Here is a 21,379-nt window from a genome sequence, read left to right as displayed (position 1 = left end):
TAAAGGAAGTTTATAACAAAAAGAGTAAGCGCCCTCTTTGATAGGTTTGCTATATAGATGTGTCTAGTAAAATACAATGGTTGTTTCTAAATGGACATGATGTATAATAGCCAATAATAGATAGCCCTCCATCAATGTGATCATCTCTTAGGGTGATTATCCATGGAAAGATGCCCTTTTCATCATTTTCTTGGCTCGTGCAATTCATAGGGAGCCATGGGCGAGTAACACAACTTCCCTACATAGACATTCTTCTTCACTAGCATTGTCTTGCCCTTCACCCACTCCCACTCCACCAGTGCTACTTGCATGCTTATCTCATTTAAATTCCAAAAGCTTTCATCTTTAAAGTACTCTAGGAAAGTCTAAAGGTCCTCATAAGTTGGAGCACTCAGATAGCCATTTTACATGAAAATAAGTAGTGTAATTTGAGAGAACCATCATCAAGAGACATGTCTATACCATCCACACATCTATCAGAGTAATTTTTGGTGGAACTAGATCTACCTTTCCTAGAAACCTTAATCACAAAGCCAACTTCCCTACAATGCCATTTCACATTTCTCAAAGTGTGCCCATTCCACTTTCCTATTACATAAGTAACTGCATCCTTATAATGCTTACCCATATTTGTTTGATTACCAGTCACATCATTTTCAGAATGTTGATCAACATTTGTATAATTGGCAAGCTGATTATAGAAGTTCCCATGCACAAATCTATAATCTACAACATTCTCCTCACCATGATGCCAATCCACGTTTCTATCATAAGTGATGGTATGCTCACAAGGCCAACTTAGTTTGATTTCCTCTAATTGTGTGAACTCTCCCATGTTTGGCAATCATTCCATATTGTCATTATACACTAGATGGAATACGTATAGTTCACTTTAGCCCCTAATATTAGGAGGATCTTCAACACTCCAACAATCATATAAACTTAACTTCTTCAACTCCCTCAAAGATGAGAAGTTGGGAAACCTTTCTAATTTCTTGAGTGTGTAAAAGTAAACATCCTCCAACAAGACATAACATGTAAGATCTAGAGGCTCCCTTATCCTAGGCTTGCCAAGTTTGAGCATAGTCAAATTTGATAGAAGTCTAAAACTCAGAAGCTTCTTGAGATTCCCCATATTCCATAGATGGAGATTATTTAGTCTATAATAGAACTTCATGGTTTTGGGCAAGGAAGAAGCTTCTAATAAAACATACAACTCAAGTGCCCTAACAACACTTGGTACACCTATATCTAGACATGCCATCACTACATCACATTCCCACAATACAATTTTGGATACTTTCTTACACCCACCATGAAGCAGTGAGGCAACCATCTCAGAGCAACTATTGAGGACTACACTATGAAGCTCCTTGCATCCTCTATAGTCAAGGGACCCCTTTGCTCTATCACACACACCAAATTCCACTTTATCCAAATATTGCAAACCCCTCAACCTTGGGAACTCCAAAGGGATTGACAATGAACACTAATGTCTCTCAAGAAAATGCAACCCCTTAGATCTCCTAGCTAATTCACCTCCTGACAACTTGGATTATTGATCTCAAGGTCCTGCAAACCTTGGAGGCTACCTAGTGTGTGAAATGCAAATTTTTTATTTACTCCACTTATCTAAAGCCATGCCAGCTATTGCAATTTTTCAATGCCTTGTACTAATTGTAGATCTTTTCATTTCTGTATTGTAATGCTTCTCAAATGGCCCATCCCACCCAAGTCAAGTTTGTTCATATTATCCATATCTATAAGATGAAGTACCAATATATTTTGATAGTCATGGGGGGTGATCTAGGAGGGTCTTTGATCCATGCAATGCTCCAACTTGGCAAATTCAAACCCTGCATTGACTTGTGACATTAATCCACGTGTAGTACATGAGTTGCCCTTCCACCATAGCCATCTTCCCATTTCATTTTCCTTGCTCTCTAAAAATTCAATGTGTAGGTCATGTATGTGAATTTTAGGTCCACATTCCTCAACAAAAGACTTCTTACATAGGTCCTCAGCATGAAATTACCATGCATAAATTGCATGTTAAGCAGTTTTTTTATTAGCTGAAATACTCAATTTGAAAACTAAAATAAATTCAGAGAAAATATTCATGACCTCACCACTTTCTCAATAAATGTGATCTCTTTGTAGAGAGTTATTGCCAACCATCAAGTATTATTTTGGGGAGGAATAGTAGGTAGAATATATAGGGTGAGAAGCATGAATATGGTGCAATATTCACGATGCATGTTGTCAAAAACTTTTCCTAGCAATGCTTGTTGGTGACACAGGCTTCCAACTTATCTTTTTAATCTCCCCTACCTTTACCTACTCCAACTACTACATTTATTGTTGTCTTATCATGGAGAGCTCTAGCCCTCTCATTTTGTAAAATATATTTTCTAAATTGTTTAAGACATATCTGGAAGCTTCTAGCTTATGAGAGAAGACTCATTGTAAATTGAAATGCTTTGTTTTATGGTAGTAATATGAGAACAAATAGCTTTTGTTTTAGAAGATTAACAACTGACTATTCAACAATGGAATATGTAGCAAAACTTTATTTATGTTTGAATCAATATTACATATCTATTTATCTCTAGATGTTTTTATTTTGGTTTATCTCTATTTTATGTGAGCACAATCTTTGTTTCCTTTGTCTCTATTGCAACAGATTGTTATTAGAGCTGTAGAAGATTCAGGCATTATTTCTATGGGTAGATATCATTGTGGGTGATGGGAAAATGAGAGCAAAGTTGAAGATTTAAGGAAGAGATCATAGTTGTTGTGTGAGAATTTAAGAGAAAGGGTTTATATTTTACAAGAGAGAGGCTTTTCTATTAAATAATGGCAGGAACTAGTATAAGTATTTCATAGCCACAAATTCCAACTTTTAATGGCAAAAATTATTATTGTTGGAGCATCAAAATGAAAACAATTTTTCATTCTTAGGATGTTTGGAATTTAGTTGAAAGTGGGTTCTCTGAACTAACAAACTAGCAGGCATATCAAGCTCTTTTACAAGCTGAAAAAGATTTATTAAAAGAAAATAGGGAAAAAGGATGCTAAGGCATTGTTCTTTATTCAATACGCAATGGAGGAAGAAATATTTCCAAAGGTAATTGCTGCCACAAGCTCAAAGCAAGCATGGGACAACTCACAATCAACTTACCAAGGCATAGGCAAGGTAAAAATTTCAAAGTTACAAAACCTTAGAAGAGATTTTGAAAACTTACAAATGAAAGATTCAAATTAAAAAGATTCATTCTTCACACAATCAATGGGGATAGTAAATTAGATTAGATCTTATGGAGAAACCCTGAGGATCAACAAGTTGTAGAGAAAATACTTCAAAGTCTACCAAATAAGTTTGATTCAAGAGTTGCAGCCATTGAAGAATCTAAGTATCTCTCCCTACTTTCAATAGATAAGTGAATGGGTTCTCTCTTATCATATGAGCAAAGGTTGAATCATTCAAGAAATTCATCATTGGAGAATTCTTTCAAGACTCAACTCTCACTTGGAAGAGCAAGAGGAAGATCAGATTACAGTAGAGGTAGAGGACATTTTACACCAAGAGGAGGAAGAGGAAATCCACAATTTGAAAGTAGAAGACCAACATGAAGCTCACAAACCAATTTCACATCAACAAGAGTAAGGGGGAGCAACCATCCTCACAACCATCATCAAGGAGAAAGGTATGAAAAATCTAACATCCAATGTCATTATTGTAGTAAATTTGGGCATTTTACATCTGAGTGTAGAAAAAAATAATATGACATGGATAGACAAAAGACAAATTTTATAAATAAAAATCTTCCCAACACTAGTGAGCAAAACACCATCTTGATAATGTGCAATGTTGCACAAGAGAGTTCTAAAGAAGTATGGTTCTTAGATAGTGATTGTAATAACCATATGAGTGAGACTAAGGAGATATTATCAACAATAGATCAATTAGTAAAATCAGAGGTTAAATTGGAAAATGATCATCAAATTTTAGTCACGGGAAAAGAGTCAATTACCATAAGAACTAAGAAAGGTGAAGAAAAACAAATTTCTAATGTATATTATGTCCTAGATTGCAACATAGTCTCATAAGCATTGGTAGCTAGTATAAAAGAGATATAGAATACATTTTGAAAATGGTGAATGTGTGATTCTAGATTAAAAAACCAAGCGATAGGTTGACTACAAAAGTTGAAATGACCTAAAATAGAATGTTTCCACTTAAAATTCAAAGTGAACTATTCTTAGTGTCAAATGAATTGCAAAATGTAGCTGAATCAGCATTTAAAGCTTCATACAAAAATGAATCTTGGCCATGGCATTTGAGGTTTGGTCATTCAAATTTTAAAAGGTTACAACTCTTATATAAGAAATGAATGGTCCATGGGTTGCCATCAATAGAGCCACTTAAGACAACATGTGAGAGTTGAATTTTGGAAAAGCAACATAGAGAAAAATTTCTAGTTGGAAAGTCTTATAGAGAAAAACATCCACTTGAGATAGTTCATTCAGATCTTTGTGGGCCAATGCAAACACTATCCTTAAGCAGAAAATTTTATTTCTTGACATTTATTGATGATTTTAGCAAAAAAGTATGGGTTTGTTTTGTGAAGTATAAATCAGATGTATTCACTATCTTTAAAAAATTGAAGGCAAAAGTTGAAAAAGAAAGTGAATACTCTATTAAAACATTAAGAATTGATCAAGGTGGAGAATGTATATCAAATGATTTTTTAATTTTTTGCAAAGAAAATGGCATATAGAAACAATTTATAGAAAGGTACACTACACAAAAAAATAGAGTAGTGGAAGGAAAAAATAGATAAATTATGGATATGACAAGGAGTATGTTAAAAGAGAAACACTTACCAAATGAGTATTGGGTTGAAGCAGTTGCATGTTCAACATACATACTAAATAGATGTCCAATGAAAGTAGTAATAAATAAAACACTAGAAGAAGTTTGGAGCAAAAGGTAGCACAATATATAACACATTTGAGAATATTTGGTTGTGTGGCATACTCATTAGTACCTCAAGAATTGAGACAAAAATTGGTTGATAGAGGAGTGAAGTACATATTTGTGGGATATAGTGAACAATCCAAGGCATATAGGCTATACAATCCCATCACAAAGAAGTTAATAATAAGTCATGATGTTGAGTTTGTAGAAGAAGAAGCATGAGATGGTAGCTTGGATAAGTCAACTACAGTTGTAGCTAGTGTTCCACAAAAAAATGAAACTCAAGATGTGCATTCTACAACACAAACAAATGTTTCTAAAACACCTACAAGGGAACCTACCACTCAAAACACTACTACTCTAGCAAGCAGTAACAATAGTAAATCATCTAATCCAACACTTGCATCATTAAGATCAAGGTCTATAAATACTTCAAGGAAGACATGAAGTCTTAGAGACATATATGATGAATTACAAGAAGCTGAAAATGATGATTTATGTATTAATTTTACACTTTTAACACATGTTGATCCAATTTATTTTGAAGATGCTATTAAAGATGACAAATGGATTTTAGCCATGGATGAAGAAATTTAGTCAATAGAAAAGAATGATACTTGGGACTTAGTAGATCTTCTTAAAGGAAAGGATGTGATTGGAGTTAAGTGGGTATACAAAATAAAATATAATGCTGATGGAAAAGTAGAGAAACATAAGGAAAGACTAGTAGCCAAAGGCTTCACACAACAACAAGGTATAGACTATAATGAGACATTTGCACTTGTAGCAAGATTAGACACTGTTAGAACAATTTTATCCATAGCAACCTAAAATAATTGGAAAATTTATCAAATGGATGTGAAATCAGCATTCTTGAATGACATTTTAGAAGAAGAAGTGTATATAAAACAACCACTGGGATATGAAATTTTGTGAGAAGAACATAAGGTATACAAGCTGAAAAATGCACTATATGGTTTGAAGCAAGTTCTTAGAGCTTTTTGCAGTAGAATAGACTCTTATTTTGTGAATAATGGTTTTAGTAAGTGTGGCTATGAACCAACTTTGTATGTCAAAATGAGCAATGAAAGAGAAATATTGGTAGTTTGCTTATATGTAGATGATTTGATATTCATCGATAATATGTCAATTAAGAATTTCTAAGTAGCCATGAAAAAAAAATTGATATGACTGATTTGGGATTAATGAGATATTTTCTTGGGATACAAGTAAATCAAAATGACCAATTTGTTGAAAAGATTTAAAATGACAAATGTGAATTCAATGCCTACACTAGTTGCATTGGGTTTAAAACTTAGCAAAAATGATGAAAGTCCTAATGTAGACACAACTTTATTCAAAAGATTAGTTGGCAACCTTCTATATTTGACACCTACAAGACTAGATATAATGCATGGAGTTAGCTTCATTTCTAGATTCATGGACAAACCAAAAGAAACTCATTGAAAAGTTGGAAAGAGAATTTTGAGGTATATAGATGGAACAAAGAACTTTAGGATATTATATGCACATTTAGATCATCACAAGCTGATTGGCTATACAGATAGTGACTGGGCAGGGAACTTAGATGATAAAAGAAGCACTTCAGGATATATCTTTCACCTAGGATCAAGAGCTATTTCATGGGCATCAAAGAAGTAATCGATTGTGACATTATCATCAGCTGAAGTAGAATATGTTGCAGCAACATCAGTAGCTTGTCAAGCAATATGGATGAGAAGAGTACTTTCAGATTTGAAGCATCCACAAGAGGAAACTACAAGAATATAGCGTGATAATAATTTTGCAATTGCTTTATCAAAAAATCATGTCTTTCATCAACATAGTAAACATATAGATATAAGATATCATTAAATTCATGAACTAGTGAACAATTGTGACATATGTCTTAAGTTTTGTAGGTCCAAAGAATAACTAGCAAACATTTTCACAAAGCCTTTTGCAAAGAATGTTTTTGAATATCTTCAAGAAAGTATTCATATTGTAGACATACATGACAGTGAAGATTAACGGAGAGTGTTGGTGATGTAAGCTTCCAACCTATCTTTTTAATCTCCCTTGCCTTTACCTAGTCCAACTATTACATTTATTGTTGTCTTCTCATGGAGAGCTCTAGACCTCTCATTTTGTAAAATATATTTTCTAAATTGTTTAAGACATATCTAGAAGCTTCTAGCTTATGAGAGAAGACTCATTGTAAATTGAAATGCTCTGTTTTATGGCAGTAATATGAGAAGAACTAGCTTTTGTTTTAGAAGAATGACAATTGGCTGTTCAACAAAGGAATATGTAGAAAACAGTATTTATGTTTGAATCAATATAACATATCTATTTATCTCTGTGTATTTATTTTGGTTTATCTCTATTTTATGTGAGCACAATCTTTGTTTCCTTTGTCTCTGCTGCGACAATGCCAACAAGTCATCCAAACCATAACTGCAGCGGTCTACCCAGCCGGCTTTTATCTTCTCAACCCATGCTGACAAATGCGAACCATATTTACTAGACAGATGGCCGCCGAAAGCTTTCAGTGCCAAAGGATGAAATGTTTGACCTCTTGGATCGACTTCTTTGAAGGAACATCTGTGTGCACACTTGACAGCAAAAGCTCTGTCCTCTGCCGCCAACGTGGACTCTTCTACACGAGTCCTTTCCAACAAGATGGCTATGGCCTCTTCCTCTTTGAGCCCTGGCATGCGCATGCAAGACTGCTTATCTATTTTGAAGTGCCTCTCTAGAACATCTATGCTTCTTCCGCTCAAGAGGACCCAGCTGTTTTCTCTCAAATCTGCCTTGAGATAGTACGTCACTTCGTCTATACTTTCTTCTGTAATATTGTCGAGAACTAATAATACCCTTTTTCCCTTCACTCTTCTATACAACTCTGTTTGTGCCTGTAAGTTGAATACAATATACATACCATGTTTACAGACATTTATACAAGACTGAAGTTTGTAAAACGAAATCTGTGTGAAAAAGTATGTACAATTACTCACCTGATCTTGGCATGCCAATGTTTGGAGATGTGACTGAGGGCAGTGAGTGAGATAGTGCACGGCAAGTTTAATTCTATCGAATGAATCACCTCTAGAAAATTCTAGATGGCAGACTTTAGCTTCAAATTCCCCCAATTTGAAGTTGCAGAAAGCCTTCCCGAGTGTAGTTTTTCCCTGGCCTGGTATTCCGTACAATCCTCCAATGCCGATTCCCTTCCCGACGGATCGAACAGATTTGAAAAAATCAGCAACCTCCAGCATAAATATCATAAATATACATTAGCCTATGAATATATACATTATTTAGGCAGAATAGGGTATTGGGATGCTTTCTCACCTGACACAGGCGTGCTTTTCCTTGCATACAGGGGACATGGTACCTTGGCGAGGGTGTTGGAAGTATCTGCCAGATTTCTCTCACAATTTCATCTCTGAATAGAACTTCACAATCATCTTCACTGAAATTCAACCCATTAATTCGGCGTATTGCATTCAAAGCTTGGTGTCATTCTGCTCGCTTTTCACCGGATTTCTCCAACTGTTTCCATCTTTTATCGTCAGCTGTAAAGTTTTTTAGAGCATCTGGTGAAATATTGAAGAACAGGGGTAAAATTTTGAGATTGGAATTTCTGCGGATTATATCTTTTGCTCCCACGAAAGCAGAAAGCTCCAGCATTGGCCACTTTGATTCTAGGTAATCCATGGAGAGGAGTAAAACTGCTACTTTGCATGTCTTTGTGGTTTCAAATATACAGGAAGGGAAATCTTCCGCCACTGGCAAGCTGTTGCGATCTTGATCAAAGAAGCAGGACACCCCTTGGTTTGTGAGGTCTTTGTGTAGCTGCCTAATGAATTTTTTCTGTTTTCCACTGTGACTGAGAAATACATCTTGAACCAAAACTTTCTGTCCGTAGTCACCTGCTAAACGTTTTATAGGCTTGGGATGACTCGGATGTTTGTCAACTTCTAGTCTCGTCACTGGAACTTGAAGCTTGAGAATTTTCTGTGCTGCTTAGTTCCCTCGAGCGATCAGGGGTCTCCAACTGATCCATGGGACTATATTTTACTAATATTTTCTCACATAATGAATTGGAGCCGGATGACGAGCATGCATGTATAAAATGGCACTTTCATTCATATGTTTGTGAACACTGCAATTACAGGACATTCCAAGATTAGAAGCCCTGCTGGAATGGGGAAGAAGAAAATAGGTTGTAGATGCAAACCGGATAGGAATGAAATGTTTGTTTGGAGCTAAGTAAACGATAAGAGATGAAAAATCTCAAAGGAAGTCGTTGTATCAGATATATTTCTCTTCGTATGTGTGGGTCTGATTTTGATAAGCATATTGAATAATCTTCAGTGGCTTTAGTGGTGTGTGTTGTTTTAGTCTTTCATTTATAGCAAATGATTGATATTTTTGGAGAGGGCTTCTTTATGTGTCGTTATGAATCGCAAGAAGAAAGCAAAGGTTTTCCGAAGATGCAAATTATTCTGTATCTCCATTTCCAAATGAGTAATTATAAGTTGTAGTAATTAATGTAAAAGGTGGTATATTTCCAAATGAATCACCGAAAGACAAAAAGTAGTTTCGGCTGTGTTATCTTTTGTGTGTTACAGTCATATACTCTGTGTGTTCTAAGTGCTGGTTTTTATTATGAACTGATCATTGTCCTCTGATGTTCCATTTTTATTTGTGAACTTAAAAGAATACAGAAAATCAAAGAAATCCCATTTCCTTCACCATAGTTAAAAAAAAACACAGAGAGATGACCTGATTAATTCGGTTGGCAATGTGAATGAGGGGTCTTTTGAAAAGCTCACTCTTCCTTGGTATAATTTAATCGCTTACCAATTGAAATAGCAACAATCCTTTAGCTAATTAAGATAGCAGGGGAACCAATTAACCGCTACGGACCGTTCAGCATATTTTCAGCAGATTCAATTTTTAATCAGAACACACAGAAAATTTAATCTACTTTCTCCTCTCTTCCAGTTTTTTAACATGACCGTTGATCATTTAACACAGCTGATAAATAGTACTAGAAGGAATACAGATTTTGCATAAAACTGGTTTCTTACGTACCTTTGGTATAATCATTACTAGATGCTGTCTCCCTTTTTCTACTGTCTGCTGCTTTTGGAGAGTCTCGATGCGATGTTATCGCTGTGGCAACCAGACTTTCTGTGCAACAAACAGAAGTTTCTGCGGGGAAAATGAAGAAGGCAAGCTAAATATTAAAATACTAGACCATTTATTTGATGGCCAGTGGCTAATTATCCGTATTATAAAATTTTTATTAAAAAAATAAAAATAATTGTATAATAATTTAAAAATTAATTATTAAATTAGAAAAAATGATTTAATCAAAGAATTTAGTTGGCTGCATAGATGCTGTCTTTTGATGTATTAGTTTTTTTTGGAATATTATTACAAGATTTCAAAAAGAAAAATAGTGTTGGTTAGATTGTAGAATTGAGTAAATAAATTAGAACATCAATATGGGTGATCCATCATCATATAATCAAAGAGGTGAGAGAATGCCAAATGGCAAAGATTGAACCTAGGTACTGAAAATGAACAAAATAAAGGAGACGAATAAGAACAAAAGAACAAAATAAAAGAGACAAATAATCAAGGAGGAGAAATAAAATTAGATTAAATAACAAATCATAAAAATTAAAAATTAAAAGAAAAAATGGATAAAAATAAAATAATAGGTAAATAATTATATATACAACTAAAGATTTATGAGAAAAAACTAACCAATGTAAGAGACAAAAATGAAAATGAAAACAAGATATATTAATAGATAATAACAAATAAGTTTATGTAAAGACAATTTAATAATAATTAGGTTCTTTGAATTATCTTATCTAAATAAAGTATTAAGTTTCCATAATTATACCTAATTGCGGAACAATCATATATTATTCTAATTAAAATATAATAATTACATTATTTTTGCAACTCATGTATTTTGAATGAAATATAAGAATCTCTGTAAGAACCATGTCCTACTTAAAAATTTTCACATCAAGAAGTTGTGGAAAGAGCAGAAAAGAATCAATCATAACAAATGTGGAAAAGTCAAAGACTCATTATCCATTAATTGCTTATATAAAAAGTAGTTTATCAGCAAATTCAATGTAACATTAAGGTGTTGATCTGCAATTTCACATCTTTACAATATTAAAAGAATGTTCATAATTACATATTAATCATATTAACACATCACAAGTTATGCCAGAGGACTAATTAACAATTAAGATCAAGTTGCTAGTCCAAACATACATAAACTATAGTGAAATATATTTACATCAGTTTTCAGAAATTACATTTCCCTTATATAGAATTACATAAAACAACTCATCTCAAGGATGAAATTACAATAAAAGCTAAGTTTATCCATTCCTATCATGACCTCAGTCATAGGACGTCGTCCATTTGTATTGAGATGGGAGTGTGGCCCAAGCACTTTTACCTTGCCAACAATAGAGTGATTACTCCCTTGGGATTCTTCTTGACATGAAGAATGCCCCGACCCTAGCACGAAAAGCCTAGCTTCCCAAAAAAAGATGAATTGAATGCATCTAGTGCAGCCGTGAAACATACTACATGCAACCATGTGCCTACCAGCCTAATCTCGAAATATCTACACATATGTAGTAAAACCAAATAAGCATAGTCACACACACATATGCATTATCTGGACCACATAATTAAATGCAAAAAAATAAGTGGCTTGGCCAAGCACTTACAGTGGTAGAAGAAACAAGAACAACACGTATCATTCTACTCGCAGATAGAAGAAAATAACATGAAGTATACATTCTATCCTTCCCATTGTTTCTACATTATACCTAGCCATGAAAGAAAATACACATATATATGCTGACTTACAACAAGATGTTCAAACGAAATTTGATTGCATTTGAATAAAACACATAACGCATATGTTCATTTTCTCCTTATGGTACAATCAATCATAGTGATGCTGAAATGAATAATTTTGCATTAAAAAAACACACATAACACATATGTCAATTCTTCCTTATGGTACATTAAATCACACTAATGTTGGAATAAATACTTTTGCATCTGAAAACACATGACACATATATCCATTCTTTTCTTTTGGTACATAAGCTTGAATCATTGGAGATAAACCCAAAACATAAGAGAGATAGCCAACATATCAGGGAAAATATAAGAAACATCTCAAAGAATGAAAAATACCGTTCCAGCGATAGTCAATGGAAATAGACCATTATTTATCCCAGTTAGAGTAACATTCAGTTTCGTTTGAAGAATGGGGACAAGTATATGAAGTGAATGTTTCGATATGAATGTAAAATGGCAGCCATAAAAGAGCATTGTGATGGCTCCCCGTATATTGTTCTAAATTTATTCTTGGATCGTGCTGTTGGACAAACCTAACATTGGAGGAGAGGAAAATGGCCAATCTATTTTAGCTTTGAAGAGTTTGGGATGATAGAATTTGCAAACTCCTGAGATGTTTTCTTACACACAGACAAAATCTACTCATTTGGTCTTATGAATGGAGGCTACCTCTTTAGTTGAAAAAAACATTAAGAAAGAACATGCTGAATTATGCCCTACGGATTACAATTTTGCTAATAACTTCGATCTTATTAATATGAAATAGCCTAAAACATAGAACCCCAAAAACCTAGATATGCTCTTATATTCTATCTGTCCTAGTAAAGGACTAACTCCACAAATATGCATACAGTTTTAACTTGAGTTTGAGGAAAAAGTTTAACCGTATTTTCCTGTAACTTTCAAGATCATGGTTAACTAACACGTCTCATTATTTCATTATTCCATTTCAAGCAGGGAATCGAAAAACCTGATAACTAAAATTATGACAACTTAAAGAATCTTTTGAACCCTTGTGAAAATAATTTGTACGGTTTGCCTAAAACGAAAGTGTTAGAGCAAATGAAAAAGGATAAATTGTGCTATTCCAAATTAAAAGGTAAGTCAGGAGCTGCGAATTCAATCATTGTAACAAGTATCATATTTAAGATAATTCATTCCCCATAAAGAGGCAAAATATGAAGCAAGATTGATTTCTAACTTTTATTCCCAGATTGCTTAATGAATCTTCCAATTTATATCCAATTTTCATGGCTTTCTATTGGAAAAGGCAGAGTTGTGTTTCCAAAACCCCACAACATGTGGTATTTGGCTGCTATGAAGCATTTCCCTAGGCCTGGCATCTTATGGCTAAGCAGAGGGTTTAAAATTTACAAACACTCACACACCACACTCCCAGAAAATCGAAACAACTAGCAAGGAAATAGAGATGATGACAATAAATAATGAAAAATAAGCTGAATCAACTTATGCATTCATGGATTTGATAGATAATTTGGAGCCTGTTAGTGCTAATGACCAAATCCTTCTTAATGCATCTCTTTTCTGGAACCCCTCTCCAGTTTCAGCCGTCTCACCTTTATTTTTCTTCCATGCTTCTTGTGTTTCTTCCTTTATCATTTCTCCCAAAATAGCTGACCTAATCCCCATGCCATGGCCTCCTTCATTTTTTTGAAGTTAAAAACAAAAAAAAAAAAAAAAAAAGTTTTTATGGGGCACATGTATATGTTAAAATTTAATTCTAAGTTTCTATTAAAAAATCAAAGTGGAACTTTTGTTTATATGCATAAGAAGAAAAACAAAACTCATCTATTAGTGTCATAATATAATAACAATCTATATATATGTTTTTTCATAAAACCAAATCAAATGTAACATCTAAATTTCACTTTGAGCTTTCAAGGTTAACTTTAGTAAATGTAACGAAAAGCAACATGATATCCTATTTGATGTGTGTGTATGTGGCAACATGATCATCCGATGCATCCCCTTCTAAGAGGCTAGTCCTCTCTACCTTAACCACACTTTCGTCAACAATTGTTGCATCCACTCAGACACTCACAACCAAAAATGAGTCAATACCCATCATAATCTAATATATCACATCTTAATTACATCATCATTAGGGAGTAAATACATTAGCATAATCATAGTGATATTAAATTATGACATGGCAACATCACTATAACATAACAAGTCATATATTCTATCTTAAAATAAATCATTCACTTTTTGGTGTAATCTAAGATGTTAAACTTCATTTATCTTAAAACAAGATTAAAACGTCTTTCACCAAGTCAACAGTTGGCTATTCGCCACATAAGCAAGAAAAAGAAATTGATTCAAGGGAAAAACATACCTCTTTATGTCATCTTATCAAAACAAAAATAATTTATGAAGCTTAATTCATTATCTTTCATTTCTCATAAAATAATTTATCTCAGATTTCCATTTTCTTTTATGTCATCTACTCCAAACAAAAAATTGCAATGATTTTAGTGCCAAAAAATAAAATGAGAAATAAAAATACAAATAATTTTATTTGAATTTTTTTTCTTGGTTTCATTTTCATGTTTGTTTGTTGATTGTTTCTCCTTATTAATCTTTAATTTTATATTTAATTATTTTCTCCCTTTTGAATTTTACATTTTGCTTACTATTTATTTTCTACTTCATTTTTACACAATTAATTACTTTTTTTATTTTCTATTTTTAATAATTTATATATAATATTTTATTTAGATCTTTTAACAAATTTATTATTTTTTTCTTTTTTTTTTGCTTTTTAGTACTTATGTCATTTTTTTGGCATTCTTTAGTTGATCCTCTCTCCATCCTCTCACCTTTCTTTTCCTCTTTTTAACTTGTTGAATCTACTACTTTATCTTATTGTACTTCCTAAGCTAGGCTAGTAGTATTGCATTCACTTGACACAATTTCTAAATTAGTTTAAAACTAATCAACCAATGAGAATGAACTATTTTTTGTAATTAAAAAATCTCAACATTAAACAAATAAACACAACATGTATTAACATACTGGTAAAAAATATTAATGTGATCAATATCAATTACTACATACTATTCTACATATTAATTTTTAGACAAGTGAAAATGTGATAAAATATCACATTACCATTAATAATATTCAATTAAAATTAATCTATCATTTGTATAGATTTAAATTTGTCATTTTAATTTCTTTAAATAAATTATTTACTACAATATGCTAAATTTTTTGTCATATATATTACTTATTAAATATTTAATTTAAGTCATTTTATAAGTTTTTACTTGACTCTTATTTATAATAATAATATAGGTTGCAATATACTATTTATATTTATGATTAATGAATTAATTTTATTAATTAAATTAAACTATTTTTTATTTTTGTTATTAATTTATATATTTTAATTTTTTTTCCTTATACTTTTATAAATAATTTGATTTGGTTTTATATGAACTAATCATTATTTAATATATTGAAATGTTTATATATCTTTTATAAATTTAAGTGATTTTCAAATTACTATAAAAATAGATACAATATGCAATAAAAGTATTAAATTTATTATTTAAATTCATTACGTTAGTCTATTATATGGTCATTTATTTTTATGTCTAGAAATAATATTAAGATAAACATAATATTAAGTACCAATAATTAAATACAATTTTTGTAAGAATGATGTCATTAATACTTACCAGTAGGCTAAGTAATATTGTTATACTTTTTGAATTTTATGCTTTAACTAGTGATTAAAGTTTTTAGTTTCTACGACTTTAAAATCAATTGATTAAAAAAAAAAATATCGAACTAATATGTTGCATACCATAGATGCATGATTGTTAACATTACAATTTTAAGAAATTATTTTTTAAAACTAAATAATCGATTGATCAAAGAAAGGATAAGTACAATATCAAAAAGGGGAGGCAAACCTCAACCACCTAGTTGAACCATAAGTAGCCAACTAGCACAATATGTAACAGTTTACGATATTACAAAAAGGAAAATCAGAGAAGCTAATCCAGAATATCATCATGTTCATCTATCTAGGTGGTCAGCCCAAACTCTCCTTCCATCCAAACAAATTTCTTTTGCTCAATAATATGAGCAAAGAACTCCAGTCTACTAGCAAAGGGGCTTCTAGTATCCCTCATCTCCTTAAGCAGTCATTTTAGAGCTTCTTCAGAAGTAGCCGAATTGTCAACAATGCTCGCCCAATCTAGCCCATGTTGCATTTTGTAAATGAACATTGTGGCATGACCATAATGCAAAAATCTTTTCATCTTTTCTTTCTCAGGTTTCATGATACATCACACCTATGAAACAATTTTAAAATGTATGAGTTTCAAATGAAACAAAGTGAGGGATCTACCAATATCTTGTAATTTGTCCTCATTTTTACATTTCCAAATAAACCAAAGAATATAAGAAGAAAGAATGTCCCAAAAGAAGTTAGCATCCTTATTAAGACCAAATATGTTTCAAAGAATAATATCAAGAACACAAGCATGGTCAATAATAGAGATCCCAAAAAATTCAATATAATTCTAGCAAAATGATAGCTAAAAAAGACATGTCTTATATTCTTAGGAGGATTACAAATAGTACAGGAGTCAGAAATGCCAATATGGTTCTTAATGGGGAGTCTATCTAGAAGGAGCTGCCATTTAAAAAGAAGGACTTTGGGAGGGATATGAGACTCCAAAATTTATCCAAGATCTTCTTCCATTCTAAAGAGTCATGGTTAACATACCAAATGGAGTTAAGATGGGAAAGAACATAATTGTCTTTGCTAAGCAATAAATATATATCTTTAGCTTTGATCTTATGTAGGAGGGTACCATCATCCCAGTGGAAAGAAAGAAATATATGGAAGTCCACATCACATCTACGTAGGAGATTGAGAGACCAACAAGCATTGGCAATCATATTATAGGTATGTTTGTAGGAGTCAGGGAGATTAAAGCTATGACTAATATCCTCTCAACTTAAAATATAATCATTCTCCAAGATATCCATTAAGCACTTGATACCTTTGTTGTGCCAGTACTTAGTAGAACACCCTTGGGTTAAAGTGAGAGGTTTTCCATTATGTTGAAGGTTCCACTAGATGGAATGTTCGCCATGAGTAAAAGTGTTATTGTCAAATTTAGAGTTATAAATAAATTTCCTCACATGCTCTCAAGCCTTCCACATGGATTTAAAGGTAGGAGATCCCTGGATAGAGACAGGAAAAGATCCCACAACAAGATTAGAAAAATGAAGGTTTTTCCAAGATTTGGCTTGCTTGGGATAACCAGCCAAAATGTTTTTCCTTAAAAGGATCTTCCAAGGCTCCTAACCATCAAGAATTTGAAAGATCCATTTAGTCGCAAGTGAGATACCTTGCAATCTAAGGTCCTTAAGACCTAAACCACCAATTTTCTTATCAATGTGACAACAACTCCATTTGATAACATGCTTTTTCCTAATGCCTTTTCCATCAGACCATAAGAATCTTTTGATTGCCTTTTGAATTTCAAAGATTTGATAATTACTGAACATCTAAATAGAGGAATAGTAGATACTATAGGAGGACATATTTTTTGGCAAACTTGCAATCTACTAGCAAAGGATAGCACCCTATTATCCCACCTATAGAGTTTCTTAATAATTCTCTCTTTAATCCAATTCCACATATCCCTACGAGAAGGGGAGATGGAGAAAGGAATTCAAAAATATCTCACAATCTTATTAGCCCCCCCCCCCCCCCCCCACCCCCAATGAGTAGCCAAATTGAAAAAACTAGTCAGGAGGCTCCTCTTTCCATCTAAGCATGATGGATTTGGATTTAGAGATGTGGCCACATGAGATAGTTTCAAAAATATCAAGCTTTTGAATAAGATGTTGAATATTAAGAGAGGAAAATTCAAGGAAGAGTGAAGTATCATCAGCAACCTGGATATTAAGAAGTTTAGAGTTGTCAAGGAGGGAGATCACATTGACTTTAGGGGATAGAGTGTTATCTCTAAGGAGATAGAATAGAGCATTAGAGGTAATGACAAAAAGAGGAGCTAGAGGACATCCTTGCCTAATGGATCGAGACAAGGGAATAGGATTAGAGAGAAACCCATTGATGTCAATCAGTGTAGAGGATTCCTTTAGGAGAACTTGAACATATCTAACAAATTCAATAGGGAACCCAAAGGCTTGGAGAATGGAAAGAATGAAATCCCACTCAACCCGATCATAAGCTTTTTCAAAATCCAAAAGAAACATAGAAGAGTTTTGATTTGAAGTCTTAGCCCATTCCATGGACTCCCAGGTGGTGACAAGAATTTCTAAGATGCATCTTCCCTTAATGAAACTAGTATGGGTGGGACAGATCAAACTAGGCAAAATATTAACAAGCCGAGTAGCCAAGGCCTTAGCAAGAATTTTGTAAGAAACATTAAGCAGGGTGATAGGTCTCCAATTCTTGATTAAGGACTTATCCCCATCTTTATGGATGAGCTTAATAATCCCCATATTAATATTCTTGCCAAAGGTACCATGAATATATGACCCGAGTCTTTGTAGAGATGGGCTTGCTCGAGTAGAATAGAAAGTGTATATAAATTGAGTGTCAATATAGTATAGAGAAAAGATTGGGGAACTATAGCCCCCTACTCTATTTTGAATATTTCAAGCTTTAAGTTTTTCTTAATTTTTGTTTCCAATGGTCAGTAGTTTTACTAATTTTGAGCTCTAGGCTATCTGTTATAGTGTTTTGTTGTTAGAAAACCCATCTAAATTATATTTTAAAAAGTTCCAAAACCCATGTCTCAAAATATTTTAAAAATAGAGGTGGTTAGTGAAATAAAAAAAGTTAAAATTTTGTAGCAAAGGTTTGGATTTTGATATGTTGTAGCCAATAATAGCATCATTTATTTTCTGCAAAGGGCCAATCAATAGTTTACACTAGGACCCATAAAATTTTCACCACAAATCCATCTCATACATTTAACAAATAAACTGAAATACCATGTAAAACATGTACATCTAATGCATGCAAGCAAGCATAACATATCTCTAACTCATTTTATATACAAAACTTTAAAATTTCAAAATCTTGTAATAACTTGGATACCTCAAAATATGATAACTCTCCTTGAGTTGATAGGTCTATTCTATATCCAAAAATTCTATACTCCTGGTGAGTAAATATGCCTCAACTAATAATCTTTGATGTCATTTAGTTTCATGCTTGCTCTTCCCTTATCTTATTCTATCTTTACGCTATCCTTTTTCTATTCTCTCCCATTCTTCTTATCTCCTCATTTTCTTGTTCTCTCCCATTTCTCACTCTCCCTATATCTCTCCCAAAATTCATATTCTCTTATTCTCCCCCAAAAAAATATATCTCCCCCTTTTTCATACTTATGTCAATGGGCTATGCACTTATTGTGTGTTTGTCAAAAAATGATTTATGGACATCTAGGATTATCTTGAAAGATGCATCCCAGTTCTCACATGCTACATCTAAAGACTTGATTTGGATGATGAAGAGTCAAAATGGTCTAGATGATAATTAGTTTGGCCCTTATATTGGCCTCATCTGCTGACAATGTAGTTAACTAACTCTGGGTTTGAAGTAATGTCTTGAAGTGCTTCTCACTCTAAGATGGTGTCATTGGTAGTTTTGCACCTAATGAACTTATCTAATTTTCCAAACTCAAAATGTGATTTCTAGTCTCTTGGGTGAAGAGTGTTGGATTACACAATTTAGTGTACAATGAGAAAATATTCTCAAGTACCTTCTTCACATCTTTAAACTCATTTGCTAATGCAACTTGTGTTAGTGATATATCACTTGATATCTTTTCATTGACTTCACTTTGAAATTTCTTTTCTGACCATTCTAGTAATTTTGCATTTGTATCGAGGTCAACATCACTCATATTTTCCACTATGTTGGTCAACCTGTTCAATTACTAGCTTGGTCTCATATGGAGTTGGAAAACTAAATGCATCTAAGAATTTGTCTTTAATATCCTAGAGTGATTGCTTCTATCTATGCTCCCTTCTAAGCATTTCTTGATGCTTTTTCCTTGCTAGAGCTTGTTGCAATATGCCCATTTGTTTTATGGTCATTGTATCATAATCATATTTGGGTAAAATTATTTCTTCATCAAGGCTCACATCTCCATATTGGATTACTTCTTGAGCCTTTGATGAACTCATGCTCGACACTAAAATCTACAAAGGAGTTGCATCTGTGCTTGGCTTTTGAAGAGTTTGAGTGGAAGAAGTGCTAGATGTTGGTAAGGTTACTAGTGCTTGTCTAGCTACTTGCTCCTTCATTCTAGGTGTCTACTATGTCTCTTCAGGCTTGTCCTATTCTATCACAATCACTTGGCTTGCACCTTGATCTTGTGCTGTAGGTGTAGATATGTCAAACTGACTCGTTCCTTGTTGTTCTTCAGTAGCGGTTTGTGTTTCCACTATATTACTTGCAATTGTATTAACCTCTTATGATTTTTCATCAGGTACTTTGTCCAAAGGTTTTATACTAATGACTTGAGGGGGGATTATAGGTGGTTCTTGTGTATTCACCTTCTCCCTTTCAGTGTCAGTCACTATCTTCTGTAGTTCATCCATACTTACCAACACAAGATTAGCACATAATTTCACTTGCAATGTAGTCTGATCAAGTATTTTATTAAGTTCTTCCTTTATGAGGGGAGTGATGTTCTGAGCTATGACATTAAAAGCATCCTTAACCATTACTATTTGAGTGTTTTCACTTGTCACATATTGAGGGCATACACTTAACAATTGTGTCTTGCACACTCTATTCTTCATGCTACTTTGGCTTAGTTGTTTCCTTGTCATCTGCTTGTATTTTAGTTCCTCCCTCAACAATATCATCATGACCATATTCTTCATCATCATTCACTTTCATGGGTTCGAGTCCACCTTCCTTGACTGTAGTCAACCGATAAGTGATCTTCCACATCTGTGTAGACTTCTTAACTACATCCTCAATATTATTTTCTAAAATGTTCAAGGCTCTATATTTAGGTGTGAACCTAACTGCATATTTCTTCATAGCCTTAGCAATCTATGCCTTAGTTAGTTTTGAAATCACTTGTGCTAGAGATGTTTCTCTAATTTGTCTCTCCAAGTTTAGAGCTCAGCTCTATCATATAAACTCTTAGGCATTGAGTTGACAATCTCTAGTTGGGTAGTCTTGAATTTTTCCATCATGGCATATAAGGCTTCCTCTACTTGATTTTTCTCCACTTTAGCAAGATTATCAAAATCTACATGAGAAAATCTTGATAGATCTACACTATTCTTAACATTTTCACAAAGGTTTTCAAGATTTGATAAAGGATTATGACTCAACACTTTGAATTGGTTGTTGTCATTTAAAATCCTATTTTTTCTTCATTAGAATCTACTTGTGTCACATATTTTTGTCTTGTCCTTTTTTGTACTTGG

General features: G+C 33.1%; 1 pseudogene; it reads right to left on the bottom strand.

Annotated features, from left to right (window-relative positions):
• Positions 1–391: 391 nt before the first annotated feature.
• Positions 392–21,379, bottom strand: part of LOC149544652 (uncharacterized) — an 88,410-nt pseudogene continuing 67,422 nt past the window's right edge.

Source organism: Cupressus sempervirens, chromosome 8, assembly GCF_028749045.1.
Source record: "Cupressus sempervirens isolate cs-2001-9-10 chromosome 8, ASM2874904v1, whole genome shotgun sequence".
NCBI classification, from domain to species: Eukaryota; Viridiplantae; Streptophyta; class Pinopsida; order Cupressales; family Cupressaceae; genus Cupressus; species Cupressus sempervirens.
This window is presented reverse-complemented; position numbering and strand designations above follow the sequence as displayed.